An 18,242-nucleotide genomic window follows, 5' to 3' on the forward strand; every position below is an offset into this window, starting at 1 on the left:
TTTTATCGTACCTCTGCGCACACCTACTTTATTTGTGAGAGGAGTCATGGACAATGTAGAGCAAGCTCATACAACCCCTAGAAACTTGCCATCACAGATGCTTCCGAAAGATTTGAGAGTTTGCTGAAAGAGCAGGTGTACGAACTCCGGAGTCCTAGAGGGAGCTAACATCAACTCCATAGCCACAATTATGACTGAACACCAAATATGATGGGTCGGACGCATCATCCCTATGCCTGACTCTAGCCTCCCTGAACAACTCTTGTTTGGCCAACTCAAGGATACAAAGTGCACTCTTGGAGGACAGAAAAAGTGGTTCAAGGACAACGTCGACCCACTTGAGGAAGTGCCACGTCAACCTGAATGGATGGGAGAAATTAGTACAGGGTAGGGAAAGTTGGAGGAGGACTGTCTATGAGGGGGATGCAGAGCTCGAAGAATACCTCCACCCTGCCACTGAGACAAAGCGGCTTCAATGTTAGGAGAAACTGGAAAGGCCCAGCCAGCTACTATCCACCACCACCTCAATGACCTACACCTGCCAACGTTGCCAACGTTGTAAAAGAAGACAAGCTGTGCAAATACAAAAGAAATACTGAGACAATAAGTTGTAGAATCCTGTAAAATGACTCCATAGATTGTGTACAATGAACACTTACCCACTTTGCAGTGAGTAAGATAATCCACTCTGGTTCAGGACCCTGATGGTTGAGGGGTAAGAACTGTTCCTGAACCTGGTGGTGAGTGAAGTTATCCACGCTGGTTCAGGAGCCTGATGGTTGAGGGGTAAGAACTGCTTCTAAACCTGGTGGTGAGTGAAGTTATCCACATTGGTTCAGGAGCCTGATGGTTGAGGGGTAAGAACTGTTCCTGAACCTGGTGGTGAGTGAAGTTATCCATGCTGGTTCAGGAGCCTGATGGTTGAGGGGTAAGAACTGCTTCTAAACCTGGTGGTGAGTGAAGTTATCCACGTTGGTTCAGGAGCCTGATGGTTGAGGGGTAAGAACTGTTCCTGAACCTGGTGGTGAGTGAAGTTATCCACGTTGGTTCAGGAGCCTGATGGTTGAGGGGTAAGAACTGTTCCTGAACCTGGTGGTGAGTGGAGTTATCCACGCTGGTTCAGGAGCCTGATGGTTGAGGGGTAAGAACTGCTTCTAAACCTGGTGGTGAGTGAAGTTATCCACGTTGGTTCAGGAGCCTGATGGTTCAGGGGTAAGAACTGTTCCTGAACCTGGTGGTGAGTGGAGTTATCCACTCTGGTTCAGGAGCCTGATGGTTGAGGGGTAAGAACTGTTCCTGAACCTGGTGGTGAGTGGAGTTATCCACGTTGGTTCAGGAGCCTGATGGTTGAGGGGTAAGAACTGCTCCTAAATCTGGTGATGAGTGAAGTTATCCACTCTGGTTCAGGAGCCTGATGGTTGAAGGGTAATAACTACTCCTAAACCTGGTGGTGTTGGACCTAAGGCTTTTGTACCTCCTACTCAATGGCAACAGCGAGAAAAGATCATGGCCTGGTGTCCTTGATGATGTACTTTTGCACAGGACAATAAACTCTGATTTTAAAACTAGGGGAGCAAGAGTTCACCTTTGGTGTGTGAGAGGTCCATTCAAGATTCTGATGGCGGTAGGACAGAATCTGTCCGTGACCCTGGCGGTACGCACTTTCGGGCTTTTGCATCATCCGCCTGATGAATGGTCGGAGAAGAGAGATATGAAAGAAGCTGAGAATATTATATATGAAGGGAATAAACAGAGCATAGGGTTAGTGCAGGAAAGTGGTCCTGAGGTCAAAAATCATCGATAATTTCCTTGAATGACAGTATGATGACAAAGGGCTACTGCGCCCTGGTAACCAGATGATTCCACATGGAGATGCGACAGCACTGACAGCCTCTGAGTAGCTTTTTCTCTTTGGTGAAGTGGGTGCAAAGTAGCGAGGTGGAATGGAGAAGAGCTTCACCTCACTGCTTTGGCCCAGACCAGTGAAATGTTATTCACAGAATCGGAATCGGGTTTAATGTCACTGGCGTATGTCATGAAATTTGTCGTGTTGCAGTGTCGCCATGCACAATAAGAAAGTTATAAACTGCAATGAGAAGCACTCCCACTGCCCCCGATGACCTTGTGATTTCAGTTTCTGAGGCTAACGAGTGACCAGCCTTCAGGAGTGTGAACATCCGGCCCAGACAGGATACCCGGCCAGATACTAAAGATGTGTGCTGATCAACTGCCTGGTGTGTTCACTGAGATCTTCAGCCTCTCTCTTTGACAGTCTGGGGTACCCACCTACTTCAAGCAGAATTCAATTATACCAGTGCCTACGAAGAAGGTGGTAACCTGACTCAAAGACTGTCATCCGGTAACACTTACGTCCATAGTCATGAGGTGCTTTGAGAGGTTGGTGATGAAACATATCAATTCCTGCCTGAGAATAGACTTGGATCGACTCCAATTTGTCTACCGGCACAACAGCAGATGCCATTTCATTGGCTCTTCACTCAACCCTGAGACATCTGGACAGCAAAGATCAGGATGCTTTTTATTGACTGCAACTTGGCATTCAATATACTGTATCGACTCCTCACAACTAATCAATAAGCTCCAAGACCTTGGCCTCATTATCTCCTTGTGTAATTGGATTCTTCTTTCCTCACTTGCAGATCCCAGCTGGTTCAGATTGACATCTTCTCCGTGATCTCCATCAGCGCAGGGGCAGCACAAGGCTGTGTGCTTAGCCCCCTGCTCTGCTCACTTCACACCTGTGATGGTGTGGCTAAGCACAGCCCCAACGCCATATTCAAGTTTACTGATGACACCACAGTCATTGGCCAAATCAAAGGGGGTGACAAATCAACATATAGGAGGGAGATTGAAAATTTGGCTGAGTGTTACCACAACAACAACCTCTTACTCAATGTCAGCAAGACCAAGGTGCTGATTATTGACTTCATGAGGAGGAAATTGGAGGTCCGTGAACCAGTCCTTATTGGGGGATCAGAGGTGGAGAGGGTCATCAGCTTTAAATTCCACAGTGTTATCATTTCAGAGCACCTGTCTTGGGCCCAGCATGCAAAGAAAGCATGTAGTGCCTTCACTTCTTCAGAAGTTTGTAAAAATTCGACGACATCAAAAAGTTTGACAAATTACTACACTGAGGACGTGTGATGGAGGGTATATGGACTGGTTGCACTATGGCCTGGTATGGAAACACCAATGCCCTTGAACAGAAAAGTCTACAAAATGTGGTGGATTTGGCCCAGTCCATCATGGGTAAAGCTCGTCTATAAGGAGCTTTGATGCAGGAAAGCAGCACCCATCGCCAAGGACCCCCACATTCCAGCCCATGCTGCTGCCATCAGGAAGAAGGTACAGGCGCCTCAGGACCCACACCACCAGGTTCAGGAACAGTTATTTACCCCTGAACCAGAGGGGATAACTTCATTCTATTCCACTCACCTCATCACTGAACTGTTCCCCAAACCTTTTAAGGACTTTTCATCTCATACTCTCAATATTTTTTGCTTATTTTTTATTATTATTGTTATTATTATTATTATTTCTTTTTTTTGTCTTTTGTATTCGCCCAGTTTGTTGTCTTTGTACTTCAGTTGTTTGTCCATCCTGGTGGGAGCGGTATTTTGTTGATGCTATTGTGTTTCTTCTATTTATTGTGTATGTCCGAGGGAAAACAAATCTTAGGGTTATATATGCTGACGCATGTGTACTTTGATTATAATTTTACTTGAACTTAGATATATAAAAAAAGAAACTAAAATTAATAGTTTATGCAAAAAGAGAGGAAAAAATACTGAGTTAATATTCATGGTTCATTGTCCATTCAGGAATCTGATGCTGGGGGGAAGAAGCTGTTGCTGAAATGTCGGGTGCGTGTTTTCAGGTTCCTTGATGGTAGCAATGAGAAGAGGCCATGTCCTGGGTGATGGGCGTCCTTGATGATGGATGCCACCTTTTTGAGGAATGGTATTTTAAAGGTGTCCTTGATGCTGGGAGACTAGTGCCCATGATGGAGCTGGCATCCTTCTGCAGCTTTTTCGGATTCCATTTCTTTGCCCCTTCATGCCAGACAGTTAAAATTCTCTCCACGGTACATCTGTAGCAATGAGAAGATGGCGTGTCCTGAATGATAGGAGTCGCTAATGACAAATGCCACCTTTTTGGAGCATCTATTTACCTCCTGTCCTCCAATATTAGAGAAACCTTCCTAGAGTTCAGTGTCACAGAGTAATACACTCAATGGCCACTTTATCTGATACACCTGTACAACTGCTCGTTAATGCAAATGTCTAATCAGCCAATCATGTGGAAGTAACTCAATGCACAAAAGCATGCAGACATGGTCAAAAGGTTCAGTTGTTGTTCAGACCAAACATCAGAATGGGGAAGACATGAACTAAGTGACTTTGATGGTGGAATGATTGTTGGTGCCAGACAGGGTGGTTTGAGTATCTCAGGAACTGCTGATCTCCTGGGATTTTCACACATAACAGTCTCTAGAGTTTACAGAAAATGGAGCAAAAAGCAAAAAAGGTCCAGTGAGTGCCAATTCTGTGGGCAAATGACTTACTAATGAGAGAGGTCAGAGGAGAATGGACAGGCTAGTTCAATCAGACAGTGGTGCACAGAAGAGCATCTGTAAACACACAACAGTTTCTACATTTCTACGTTCTCCCTGTGATCATGTGGGTTTCCTCCGGGTGCTCCGGTTTCCTCCCACAGTCCAAAGATGTACCGGTTAGTAGGTTAATTGCTGATTGTAAATTGTCCTGTGATTAGGCTAGGGTTAAATCAGTGGGTTGCTGCGTGGTGTGACTCCATGGGCCGGAATAGCTGCTTCTGTGTTGTAGCTCCTAATAAATAAATAAACAGGCAAGCAAAGAAACAAACAAATAGAGAGATAAATGCACGAACAAATTAAGTAAGTACACACAAACATACCTACATAAATAGATAGATAAATATATTACCCATACAATGCTTTTTCACTCTCACATTCATCGTCAATGCTTTCAGTACTATTCCTTAGAACCAAAGTACTGTTGTCACTCGAGGCCCCATGAGGTAGTACATGATTGCAATAATTGAGGGGGTTTCCTGATCCAACCTGGCCCCTCCCTGTCCAGTAAAGAGCCCTGTGGTCAGCTAGAGAAAGCACACTATATTCCCATTCCAACACGTCAGTCCATGGCCTCCTCTTCTGCCACGAAGAGGCCACTCTCAGGCTGAAGGAGCAACTCCTATATCCATCTCGGTAGCTTCCGAGCTGATAGCATAAACATCGATTTCTTCAGCCTTTGGTAATTCTCCCCCCTACCCCTTCCTTCTTCAATTCCGAACTCTGGCCTCTTACCTCTTCTCCACACCTCCCTGGTGCCTCTCCTCGTTCCCTTTCTCCCATGGCCCACTCTCTTCTCCTATCAGATTCCTTCGTCTCTAGCCCTTTGTCTTTTCCATCTATCTCCGTCCAGCTTTTTACTTTATCTCTTTCCCCAAACCCGCATGGCTTTACCTGTCACTTTCCAACTTGTTCTCCTCCCCTCCACCTCTGCTCCCCATCCTCTGAACTTCCAATTTTTCATTCTGGCATCTTTCCCCTTACTTTTCAGTTTTGATGAAGGGTCTTGGCCTGAACTGTTGGTTTATTCCTCTCCGTAGACGCTACCTGACCTGCTGAATTCCTCCAGTATTTTGTGTGCATTGTTTGATGTCATGCTTCTGCACAATCTGTTAACCACGAGCTGAAGACAAGTGCAATATTCACTTTGCATTTAATTTAAACCTGCGCTCCCAATAACATCCACAGCAATCTGTTAAGTGCTCGAAAAGAAGGCTGCGCTTCCGCTGGAAGCGTGGACTTGTGCAGTGAACAATCCTCATTAACGAAACTTAATTAGGAAATAAAACTGTGGCGACACAGAGCAAACAAGAGTGGGATGTTTTCAAGGATGTTTGAGAGGCCATTGGATACCTCAGGAATATCAGGATAATAGACATGTGGGTTTAATTTCCTCAAGAAGTTGTAACGAGCAGTTAATGTGTTTGCCTGAGTTCCTGTCTGTGCCATTTAATGTGGCCATTATTAACCTGGTGTAAACTGTGTGAGATTGCAGCCATCCACAGAGGGTGAGGAGGGGAAGCAGAACCTAAACAGGGAACTGCAGATGAGAGGAAACAGGTCTACAACCAGGCGGAAAGGTCAGAGAGTGCGCCAGCGCGAAGTGAGAAATTGGACAAGGGTTTTGTGGTCACCAGCGACGACATTGCATGTGAATCAGAAGCAGGATGAGAGCTGAAAGTAAATCTGTTATCAAAGTACATGCACGTCACCACACACTACCCTGAGATCCAAAATCTTGCCAACATTCACAGCAGAACAAAGAAACACAATAGAATCAATGAAAAGCTACGCACAACAAAGGCGGGAAAACAGCCAATGTGCAAAAGATGACAAACTGCACAAATGCAAAAACAAATAAATATTGAGAACATGAGTCCATAGGTTGCAGGAACAGTTCTGTGAAGGGGAGAGTGAAGTCATCCCATCTGGACCAGGAGCTGTGGTGTGGCTTTATTGGCTTTATTATCACTGAGCTATGTGGCAAAATTTATTGTCGCACACACAAAATGCTGGAGGAACTCAGCAGGTCAGGCAGCATCCATGGAAATTAACAAACAGTCAATCTTTCAGGCAGAGGCTCTCCATCAGAACTGGAAAGGAAGGGGGAAGTAGTCAGAATAAGAAGATGGGAAGAGAGGGTGGAGTTAAGATGGCAGGTGAGGGTGGGGGAGGGAATGAAGTGAGAAGCTGAGAGGTAATTGGTGGAACAGGCGAAGGGCTGATAGAACAGGATAGGGAGAAGGTGAACCGGAGAAACAGGGAAGTTCAACAAGAGGAAACACTTTTGACAGGCAGGAGGGAGACCAGAGAAAACACCAGCGTGAAGTGAGAAATGGCACAAGGATAACATAGTCAACAGCTGCAACTTGCACTCGTATGCCACCTGTTATATTACAACTCAGGCCCTCATCCTGAAAACATAGAACATCACTGGCCATTCAGCCCATTGTATTTTGCCAACTTTTTAAGTTCAAATTTTAAAGTAAATTTATTACCAAAGTATGTATAGTTTATGTCACCATATTCTCACTACCTTGAGATTCATTTTCTTGCAGGCATTCTCAATAAATACAAAGAAACACCAATAGTCAATGACAGACAAAGACATAAATGTGCAAAAGAAGACAAACTGTGAAAATACAAAAAACTAGTAATAATAAATAACCTACTGTAAGATCAGCTGAAGTCCTCCCTCCCCATGTTGTAAAACTCATGAGTTTTATATTTAACACGCATTGTAAAACATTCTTGAAAATGAGTCCACAGGTTGTGGAATCAGTTCAGAGTTGTGGTGAGTGAAGTTACCCACACCGGTTCAGGAGCCTGATGGTTGAGGGGTTTTAACCGAAGGCTCATATATCTCCTGCCCAATGGTAATAGCGAGAAGAGAGCTTGGCCTGGATGGTTGAAGGAGCCCCACCATATGCAGACGAATGCAGTCCAGCTTGTCTTCACCGAGCAAACTCTAGGGGGGCCAGCACCCAACCCAGCCACACTGACTCTGGCGTCTCCTCTCCCAGGCAACTTCACCGGGAGACTGTGCGGAATGAGGCCTAGACTGCACGACAACTAAGGCCATGCAGATCCCCCACCAATGAACCAGTGAACTGAACTTGCAGTATTCTACATTAACTATGTCCAGCAGGGTCTTGCAGTCACAAGTAACAAGACAATGACTCGCTGTTAGACCGCACGCCGCCTTTGCACGCCCACTCCAACATCTTTCTGTTGCGGACAGCAACACAGCCAGCTTCTCTGCTGACGGGGTAGACCTGCAGTACTTGAAGTTTTTAATATCCAGCAATGTCTTGCAATCGTGAGAAAGATGATTTAGAAAAACAATAACGCCTCTGGTTGGATCCAGAGAGGCTGCTGCATCGAGCACGCTGTCATTTTGTCGGAAGGAAGCTGCTTTGTTATGGCAAGACTCCATGTTAGCTTACGTAGTGTTGAGGGGGGCTTTGCCTCTGATGGACTGGGCTGTGTGCAGCATTTTCTGCAGTCTTTTCCATTCCTATACCAGGCTGTGATGGAGCCAGTTAGTTAACCTGGTCTGGTCTGTGTAGCTCGTCCCAAACCCTCAGTGATTAAACAGTTCATTAATTCCTTAAGTAGTGTAAAAAGGAAAATTAGCGGCAGCAGGAGATTACAGGCCTGTGTCTGTTGGGCCAGATTCTTGCATTTTCAAGTGTGAGCTTAGTTGTATTTATTTATTTATTGAGATACAGCACAAAACAAGCCCTTCCGCCCTTCAACCTATGCTGCCCAGCAATTCCCCCAATTTAATCCCAGCCTAATCACGGAACAATTTACAATGACCAATTAAAGCAATTAACATGCCCGCAGTCATGGGGAGAACGTATAAACTCCTTAAAGAGAGTGGAGGGAATTGAACCCGGCTCGCTAGCCCCGTAAGCGATGTGAACCATGCCACCCCAACAAACAGATGTTCCTCACAAGCAGTAACTGGTGACCCTGAAGTTCTCAGGGGCAGGAAGGGAATATTATCTATTTGTGTCTCCACTGCTGATACTGTGGCACGTCTCCATTTCCCATCCCAAAGTTCAAAATTCAAAGCAAATGTATTATCAAAGAATGTATATGTCACCATACAGTGAATACGAAGAAACAAACAGAATAATACATATTTAATTAATAAACAATAAACATTGAGAACATGAGATGAAGAGTCCTTGAAGTGAGCCCAGTCCATCACAGGCAAAGCCCTCCCCACCACTGACCACATCTACATGGAACGCTGTCACAGGAAAGCAGAACCCACCATCAAGGGCCTCCACCATCCAGCCCATGCTCTCTTCTCACTGCTACCATCAGGAAGGAGGTACAGGAGCCTCAGGACTCGCACCACCAGGTTTAGGAACAGTTATTACTCCTCAGCCATCAGGTTCATGAAGCAGAGGGGATAACTTCACCCATCACTGAACTGTTCCCACAACCTAGAGACTCACTCTTAAGGACTCTTCGTCTCATATTCTTGATGTTTATTATTTATTATTTTATTTATTATTATCACTTTGTTTCTTTGTATTTCCTGAACCAATGTGGATAATTTCACTCACCTCAACTCTGAACTGATTGCACAACCTACAGACTCGCTTTTTACACAATTTGTCTTCTTTTCCGCATTGGTTATTTGTTCATCTTTGCTTATGTATAATTTTTCATAAATTCTATTGTAATTCTTTATTTTTTCCTGTAAATGCCTGCAGGAAAATTAATCTCAGGGTTGTATATGGTGACCTATATGTACTTTGATAATAAATTTACTTTGACGCCATTATGGAAGCATATAAATCTTGGGAGGGAGAGATACAGTTTATAACTGGTCACAAACAAGAGAAATCGTGTAGATGCTGGAAATCTGAGCAACACGCACAAAATGCTGGAGGAACTCAGCAGGTCAGGCAGCATCTATGAAAAAGAGTAAACAGTCGACGTTTCAGGCCCAGACCCTTCATCAGGACAGATGAGGACCAGATAACTAGTGTCTGTTTCCCATGGCGGACGTTTCTGAACCATGGTGTGGAAGGACTAGATAAAGTGGTCTAGATAAAGGTCTGTATAAATTATCTACTGAATATTGAAAGGCCGAGACAGAGTGGATGTGGAGAGGATGTATCCTATTGTGGGGGAGTCTAGGATCAAAGGACGTAGCCTCAGACTAGAGGGACATCCATTTAGAAGACAGATGAGGAGGAATTTCTTCTGCCAAAGGGTGCTAATCTGTGGAATTCAGATGGTTGGAGGCCAGGACATTGAGTATATTTAAAGCAGGGGTTGATAGGTTCTTGATTAATAAGCGTTACGGGGAGAAGGCAGGAGAATGGGGTTGAGAGGGATAATCAGTCAGTCATGATGGAATGGGATAGCAGAATGGCCTAATTCTACTCCTGTCCTGCGGTTGGATGCCTATCTGTATGCGTGAGTGGGTGGTGACTTGCTTCCTTGTTGTCTTTGCTTGTGTTGTTCTGCTGACCTTGCATGCCATGTTGGTGCCAGGATGTGTGCCAGCACCTGTGGGCTGCCCCCAGCACAACCTTAAGCTGTGTTGGCTGTTAATTGAAATGACACATTTCACTGTAGGTGTGATAAATAATTCTGGATCAGAATCTGAAAACAGAGGAAGGAGGGAGTTTGTAATTGCCGGTTAATCGGGTGGCAATTAGAGCGAAACCTGAGCCAGACAGCACGTGATTCGGAGAAATGTCTCCTGTCCTCTCCTTTTCACTTGGGTACTGAAAGTGACATTAAACAATCTCGAATTTTGTATTTTGTATTTAAAGTATTAGCCACATCAATATTTCACCCAAGCATGAACAATTCACGTTAACATCACTGCAAAGCGATTGTCAAGCAAAATATTTGAAATCTCATTAACAAATCATCTTTGGCAGCTTCCTTGCTGAATGTCAAAGCTTAATCTGGAAACCACAGAGTCAAGTTATTGCATGTAGCTTCTCTTTCTTAATTGTGGCACTTTGATGATTTTGTGGCACTCTCCTAACTCTCCCACACTGCTGCTTTTTACAATATTTATGTATACGGCCCCGTCCTCTGCTCGTTTCTTCCATCAGTGGGGGGGGGGGGGAGCTACAGGAGCCTGACAACCCTCACTCAAAGATTCAGGGGCAGCTTCTTCCCCTCCACATTCAGTTTTCTGAATGCTCCACGAACCCAGCAATGCTACCTTGGTGTTCCTTTCTTTTGTTTGATTTATTTATTTTGTAATTTGTAGTCTCTGTACTGCTACTGCTCTGAGGTTACGGTTCGATTCCTGCTGATGTCTGTAACGGGTTTGTGCCTTCGCCACATGACCCCGTAGGTTTCCTCGGGGTAGTCTGGTTTCTGCCCACTTTCCAAAGGTGTACAGGTTAGGGTTAGTAAGTTACGGACGTGCTACATCGGCTCCGGAATTGTAATGACGGGCTGACCCCAGCACACCCTCGTACTGTGTTGGTCATTGACACAAATGACACGTTTCACTGGACGATCCTATGTTTTGAAGGACTCAAGACAAATAACGCTCATCTCCTTCATCTCGAAGTTCACATTCATGTTCCAGACAGACAGATTAGGGTCAGTAAGTTGGCACCGGAACCATGGTGACACCTATGGTCTGCCCCAGCACTTTTGGTTCAAGATGATGCTACTGAAGGTGGGCGACAGAAATGTGACTAGATATTCTATTAATAACATTTTTGTTTGGGGAAAATCATGGTAAATGATTGCCAGAAATAATGAAGAGGCAAGCGAAAGCGAGTCAGATCTGAGGATCAAGGCGTATAAGATGGAGCTGGAGAGAGGTCAAAGCATTTTTGAGTGGTTGAGATGAAGTTGGAGAGAGTGGAGTGGAGTTGCTTTGCAGCCTGTCCACCTAGTCCGGGAGCGAGGTCAGGTCTACCTAACCGCTGGGCCGATTCGGAAGCGTCGAGCACGGGACAGCCCACATTGTACCTCTGCAGAGATCCCAGTCCTACTGTGGGGGGACGATCTGGTGCTGCAAAATTTAAACACCGGGCCAGATGGACTGCAAAGGGAAGGTGTCCGGACTGGAGGTGAGCGCCAGGTCCAGTTCTGTTCCGCGACGTTCTATTCCGCTCTCCTGGGTACTGAGGCTGAGGCTGTGTCGTGCCCCGGCTGCTACGTGATTAGGGTGTTGAGCTTCACGGCGATTTGCCTCTGTGTGATGGACTGAGGCTGAGACTCTGGGCCGTCCCTGGCTGCCTCCGGCTTTGGGCTTTTGGACTCAATTTCATTCGGAATGCTGCTGCCTGCTGATTTGTCTTTCTCGCTCTGCATTGAGTTTTCAATTGAGTTCTTTCGGGTTTCTTGTTTCGTGGCTGCCTGTGAGGAGACGAATCTCCAGGTTGTGTCATTTATACATACTTTGATAATAAATGTACTTTGAACATCCTCAGAAAGTGTTGGTAGTTGGCGTAAACAACATGTTTTACCACATGTTTCTATGCACACGTGACAAATAAAGCCAATCTCCTTAATCTCAAATTTCACTTCATATAAGACAGTGACAGGAGCCTGATTCTGATTCTGTCACAGAGCCATGTGTTTTCTGAAGAAGTCGCAGAGCCAGAAAGACAAGTGTGGGCACGAAGGTACTGGAGTGAAGTGTGGGGGGAGGGAGAGCAGTGTGCGTTTCAGTTTGTATCCACCAGCCTGCTTAGTACAATTCCTATCTTTTTTTCACAAGACATCAGACGTAGGAGCCCATAAGTCTGTTCCACCATTCCATTATGGCTAATTTATTATCCCTCTCAACCCCATTCTTCGGTCTGTAACCTTTGATGCCCTGACTAATCAAGAACCTACCAACCTCCACTTTAAATATACCCAGTGCATTTGGATTTCACAGCTGTCTGTGGCAATGAATACCCCAGATGCTCCACCCTCTGGCTAAATAAATTTTTCCTCATCTCTGTTCTAAAGGGACAACCCTTAATTTTAATTGTGTCTTTTCTCCCACTATTGGAAACGTTCTCTTCATATCAACTTTATCCAAACATTTCAATATATAATTCTTCTAAACTCCACTTGTAGAAGGATTATCTTCAATTCCCCCACATTAAAGGCAACATTCCAATTTTTTTCAGTCACCCATTTAAAATCATAAAAATTTGGATATAACATTAGAGTCTGAAGTATTGAAATATTTGCCCATTGGGTCCCTTCACCTCCCTGCAGGGACCCACCTACGTACATCTATCATTTTTTAATTCTCCCCAGATCAGAGGTTTCCAACCTGGGGTCCACAGACCTCTCCATTAATGGTATTGGTCCAGGGCATTAAAAACGTTTGGGAAACCTTGTTCTAGATTGAAAGAAAGATGAATTTAAGAAAGATTAGCATTATACGTCACATGTACATCAAAACATACAGTGAAATGTGTAATTTCTGTCAACAGCTACTATTGGAAACATCTTCTGTACATCCACTCTATCTAGGCCCTTCGATATTTGATAGGTTTCAACGAGATCGCCACTCATTCTCCCAAACTCTGGCGTGTACAGGCCCAGAGCCGTCAAACGCTCCTCATACATTCCCTTTCATTCCCAGAATCATTCTCATAAACCACCCTAGAACCCTCTCCATATGGAGTTAGGATGCACTGTACTGTGCATTTATCGAATGACGTGACTATACCGTAGGTGTGCATAGTCCCATTCTCCTCAGCCTCCTTAGTAAGGAGGGGCATTGGCAAATGTTCCTGATTGTGTCGAATTGCAGGATGTGTCATCTCAGAACTTTGAAACTGTTCTCTCTCTCTCTCTCTCTCTCTCTCTCTCTCTCTCTCTCTCTGTCCTTGTCTGTCCCTGACCCTGTCTGTCCCTGTCCCTGTCCCTGTCTGCTTCTGTCCCTGTCTGTCCCTGTTCCTGTCTGCCTCTATCTCTGTCTCTGTTATACCCTATCTCCTCCTCACTCACTGTTCAAAATCCTGGGAGGACTGGGAAGATATCCAAGGAGAAATATTCCAACTTCAGCTAGAATTGCAGATCAAATAACTTGGCCATTTTCACACTCCCAACCACAGCAACTTGTTTCATTGGTGGCTGTATGTCCCACAGACTTCAAAGATTTAAACTATATAAGATTAGCTTTCTCTGTCACATGTAAGTCAAATACTTCAAGACATACAGTGAAAAGCGTACTTTGTCAATGACCAACGCAGTACGAGGATGTGCGAGGGGGGCAGCCCATAAGTGTCACCCCACTTCCTCTGCCAACAACTCACTCACGCTGACCCATATGCTTTTGGAATATAGGCGGAAACTGGAACACCCCCGAGAAACCCATGCAGTCAAGGGGAGAATGTACAAACTCCTTAGACAGACAGATATTTTATTGATTCCAAAGGAAATTACAGTGTCACAATAGCAATACTCGTGCACAGATATAAATATTAGAAAAGAAGGAGAAAGAATAAAAAATAAGTTACCACAAATAGTCTGAGGGGGTCATCACTTCCCGAGCTGTCGGTTGACTCATTATAGAGCCTGATGGCCAAGCACAAGAATGACCTCATACTGGGCTCCTTGGAGCAGCACAGTTGTCTCACAGACAGCAGTGGAAATTACTTCCATTTGTGGACACTGACGATGAAAAGCGTTACGGCAACTGCTACACTACCACCTACGTTTCTCCAGATGTACAGGGGGGAGCATCCTAACTGGTTGCATCCCTGGTGGGTGTGGAGGCTCCAATGCACCAGCTTATAGGAGACTGCAGAGGGTTGTAGATTCAGCCAGCTCCACCATGGGCACAACGGGGACATGTTCCAAAGGTGATGCCTCAAGAAGGCAGCATCCATCACTAAGAACCCTCACCATCTTGGTGTTTGGTGCTTAATGGCCAACATGGAATCAGAGGGGCTGAAGGGTCCTCTCAACCCTCAGTGTCCTGAACCAGTCACTCACCAAAACACTGAACCGTTTTCACATCCTATGGACTCACTTTCAAGATCTCTTCCTCTCGTGTTCTCGATTTTTATTGTCATTTATTTTATTTAATTGCTATTTATTTTATTTACTATTATTAATTTTTTTTCCTCTTTTGTATTTGCACAATTTGTTGCTTTTTGCACAGTGGTTGTTTGTCTGTCCTACCAGGTGTGGCCTTTCATTGTTAATTCTGTTCCTTGGATTTACTGTGTATGTCATCGAGAAAATGGGTCTCAGGGTTGTATATGGTTTCATTTTCAGTCTGCATTTTGATAATAAATTTGATCTGAATTTTGAACGATGCTCGATAGTTGTGGCAGGGCTTGAATACTCTGAAATAGTAAAATCAAGTGACATAAGTGACAAATGGGCTTTGCTTCCAGATGCATGCTTTGATTGTCAAAATACGGACGGACCATCATTTTATAGGCATCCGTTAGTCTCGCGAGACCATGGATTTGCACCTTGGAAGGTTTTTCCCTTCTGAAGATGGGCAGTTGCCCAAGCTGCAGGCCTTCCCCTCTCCACGCCACCGATGTTGTCCAAGGGAAGGGCACTAGGACCCATGCAGCTTGGCACCGGTGAAGTCGCAAAGCAATGTGTTGCTAAGTGCCTTGCTCAAGGACACAAACACGCTGCCTCAGCTGAGGCTCGAACCAGTGACCTTCAGGTTACTAGCTCGATGCCTTATCCATTAGGCCACGCGCCAACACATCATGAACGCTCACATCCCCCGATGATCCTGTGATTTCAGTCTCTGAGGCCAACGTGCAAACAGCCTTCAGGAGGATGAACACACAAAAAGCATCCTGTTTAGATGGGATACCTGGACCAACTCCTGACCTGTACCGATCAACTGACTGGAGTGTTCACTGAGATCTTTAACCTCTCACTTTGGTAGTCTGAGGCAACCACTTGCTTCAAGCAGACTTCACTTATACCAATGCCTAAGAAGAACGTGGTAACCTGTCTCAATGAAAATTGTCCAGTATCACCTACATCCACTGTGATGAAGCGCTTTGAGATTGGTGATGAAACATATCAACTCCTGCCTGCAAAGCCACGTGGATCTGTTCCAATTTGCCTACTGGAGCAACAGGTCCACAGCAGGTGCCATCTCATTGGCTCTTCACTCTACCCTGGAACATCTAGACAGCAAAGATGCATGCTCATTCTCGACTACAGCTCAGCAATCAATACTATCATCCTCTCAAAACTAATCAATAAGCTTCAAGACCTTGGCCTCAGAAGTTCCTTGTGCAATTGGATCCTGGACTTCCTCACTTGCAGACCCAGTTAGTTCGGATTGGCAACAACATCTCCTCCACAATCTCCATCAGCATAGGTGCACTTCAAGGCAGTGTGCCTAACCCCCGGCTGGACTCACTTTACACTTAGGAATGTGTAGTTAAGCATAGCTCCAATGTCATATTTAAGTTTGCTGATGACACCACTGTCTTGGGCCAAATCAAAGTTGGTGATGATTTAGCATATAGGAAGGAGATTGAAAATCTGGCTGTGGTATCATAACAATGAACTCTTTCTCAATGTCGGCAAGACCAAGGAGCTGATTATTGATTTCGGGAGGAGGAAGCTGAAGGTCCAAGAACCAGTCCTCATTGGAGAGGGTCAGCAACTTTAAATTCCTTGGTGGTATTATTTCAGAAGACCTGCATGTAAGAGCAATTACCAAGAAAGTATGGCAGCAGCTCTGCTTCCTTAGGAGTTTGCAAAGATTTGGCATGACATCGAACACTTCGACAAACTTCTGTAGATGTGTGGTGGAGGGTATCTTGACTGGCTATATCACTGCATGGTATGGAAACATCAATAATGCCCGTGAAAGGAAAATCCAATAAAAAGTAATGGATATGGCCCAGTCCATCAAGGGTAAAGCCATCCCCACCATTGAGCACATCTACATGGAGCTTGTCAGAGGAAAGCAGCATCCACCATCAAGGACCCCCCCCCCCCCACTTAGCTTAGGCTTTCTACTTGCTGCTGCCATCAGGAAGGAGGTACAGGAGCCTCAGGTCCCACACCATCAGGTTCAGGGACAGTTACCACCCCTCAACCATCAGGCTGTTGAACCAAATTGGATAACTTCACTCAACTTCACCTGCACCATCATTGAAATGTTCCCACAACCAATGGACTCACTTTCAAAGACTCTTATCTCATGTTCTTGATATATATTGATTACGTATTTATTATTATTAATTTCTTTCTTTTTGTATTTGTACAGTTTGTAGTATTTTGCACACCGGTTGAACACCCAATTGGTGCAGTCTTTCATTGACTCTGTTAGGTTATTATTCTATCATTGATTTATTGAGAATGCCCACAAGAAAATGAATCTCAGGGTTGTATATGGTGGCATATTTGTACTTTGATAGTAAATGTACTTTGAACTATGAACTTTGAACTTTCCCCAGACTGTATCACGCGCTATCTCAAAACTCTTAGACAGCTCACGAGAAAGGAAATACAATCGCAATATGATTACAAAAAGCCAACAATAATACGCATAAGATGTAGGAGCAGGATTAGACTATTCGGCCCATCTAGTCGCTCTGCCATTTGATGATGCCTGATTTATTATCCCTCTTAAACCCCATTCTTCTTCCTTCTCCCCATTACTTTTAACACCCTTGCTAATTAAGTACCTATCCACCTCTGCCTTAAATATACTTGAGTTGAAAAATGATGTGGCCTCCACAGCTGTCCTGTGGCAGTGAATTCTATAGATTCACTACCCTCTTGTTAAAGAAATTCCTCCTCACCCCTTTTCTGAAGGGTCATCCTTGTATTCTGAGGCTGTGCCCTCTGGTCCTGGGCTCCCCCACAGGAAACATCCTCTCCATATCCACTCTGTCTAGGCCTTGTAACATTTGATAGGTTTCAATGAGATCCCCCCTGCATTCTTCTAAACTCCAGTGAGTACAGGCCCAGAACCATCAAATGCTCCTCATACATTAACCCTGTCAATCCCAAGATATTTGTTTCCAAAGCCAGCACATCCTTTCTTAGGTGTGGGGCTCAGAACTGTGCATAATACTCAAAGTGCAGTCTGAACAATGCCTTATAAAGTTACAGCATTACATCCTTGCTTTTATATTCCAGTCCTCTCGAAAGGAATGCTAACATTGCATTAGCTGTCCTTAATACCGACTCAATCTGCAAGTTAGACTTCTGGAATTCTACACTAGGACTCTGAAACCCCTTTGCACCTCCGATTTCTGAATTTACTGCCCATTTAGAAAACAGTCTATGCTGTTATTCATTGTCTGAGTGTGCATGTTCCTACGCTTACTCCATCTGCTACACTGTGGTGAACTACATATACCTGTCTGGACACGCCCCCTGCTGACTGCTCTTGTGGCTCCTCCCACAGACCGCGGTATAAAGGCGATCAAGGCCTGAGCCCGGCCTCTCAGTCTCCAGGATGTAGTATGGTGGTCATTCACTGCTTGTTCCTTCTTCCAGTCAATAAAAACCGATATCTCGCCTTATGTCTCAGAGTGAGTTATTGATGGTGCATCACACACTCTATTGCCACATTAGCAGTGAATTCCATCGTAGCATACCCCCTCCACTGCAGTCAGCGCAACAATTTGATGGGGTGACTTTG

At 44.8% G+C, this 18,242-nt stretch overlaps 1 protein-coding gene across 5 annotated transcripts in view; it reads right to left on the reverse strand.

Moving 5' to 3' along the window:
- LOC132407434 (serine/threonine-protein kinase Nek6-like) overlaps positions 1 to 18,242 on the reverse strand; it is a 151,238-nt gene that overhangs the window by 110,814 nt on the left and 22,182 nt on the right. The gene's annotated exons all lie outside the window — the stretch shown is intronic.

Source organism: Hypanus sabinus, chromosome 18 (genome assembly GCF_030144855.1).
Source record: "Hypanus sabinus isolate sHypSab1 chromosome 18, sHypSab1.hap1, whole genome shotgun sequence".
NCBI lineage: Eukaryota > Metazoa > Chordata > Chondrichthyes > Myliobatiformes > Dasyatidae > Hypanus > Hypanus sabinus.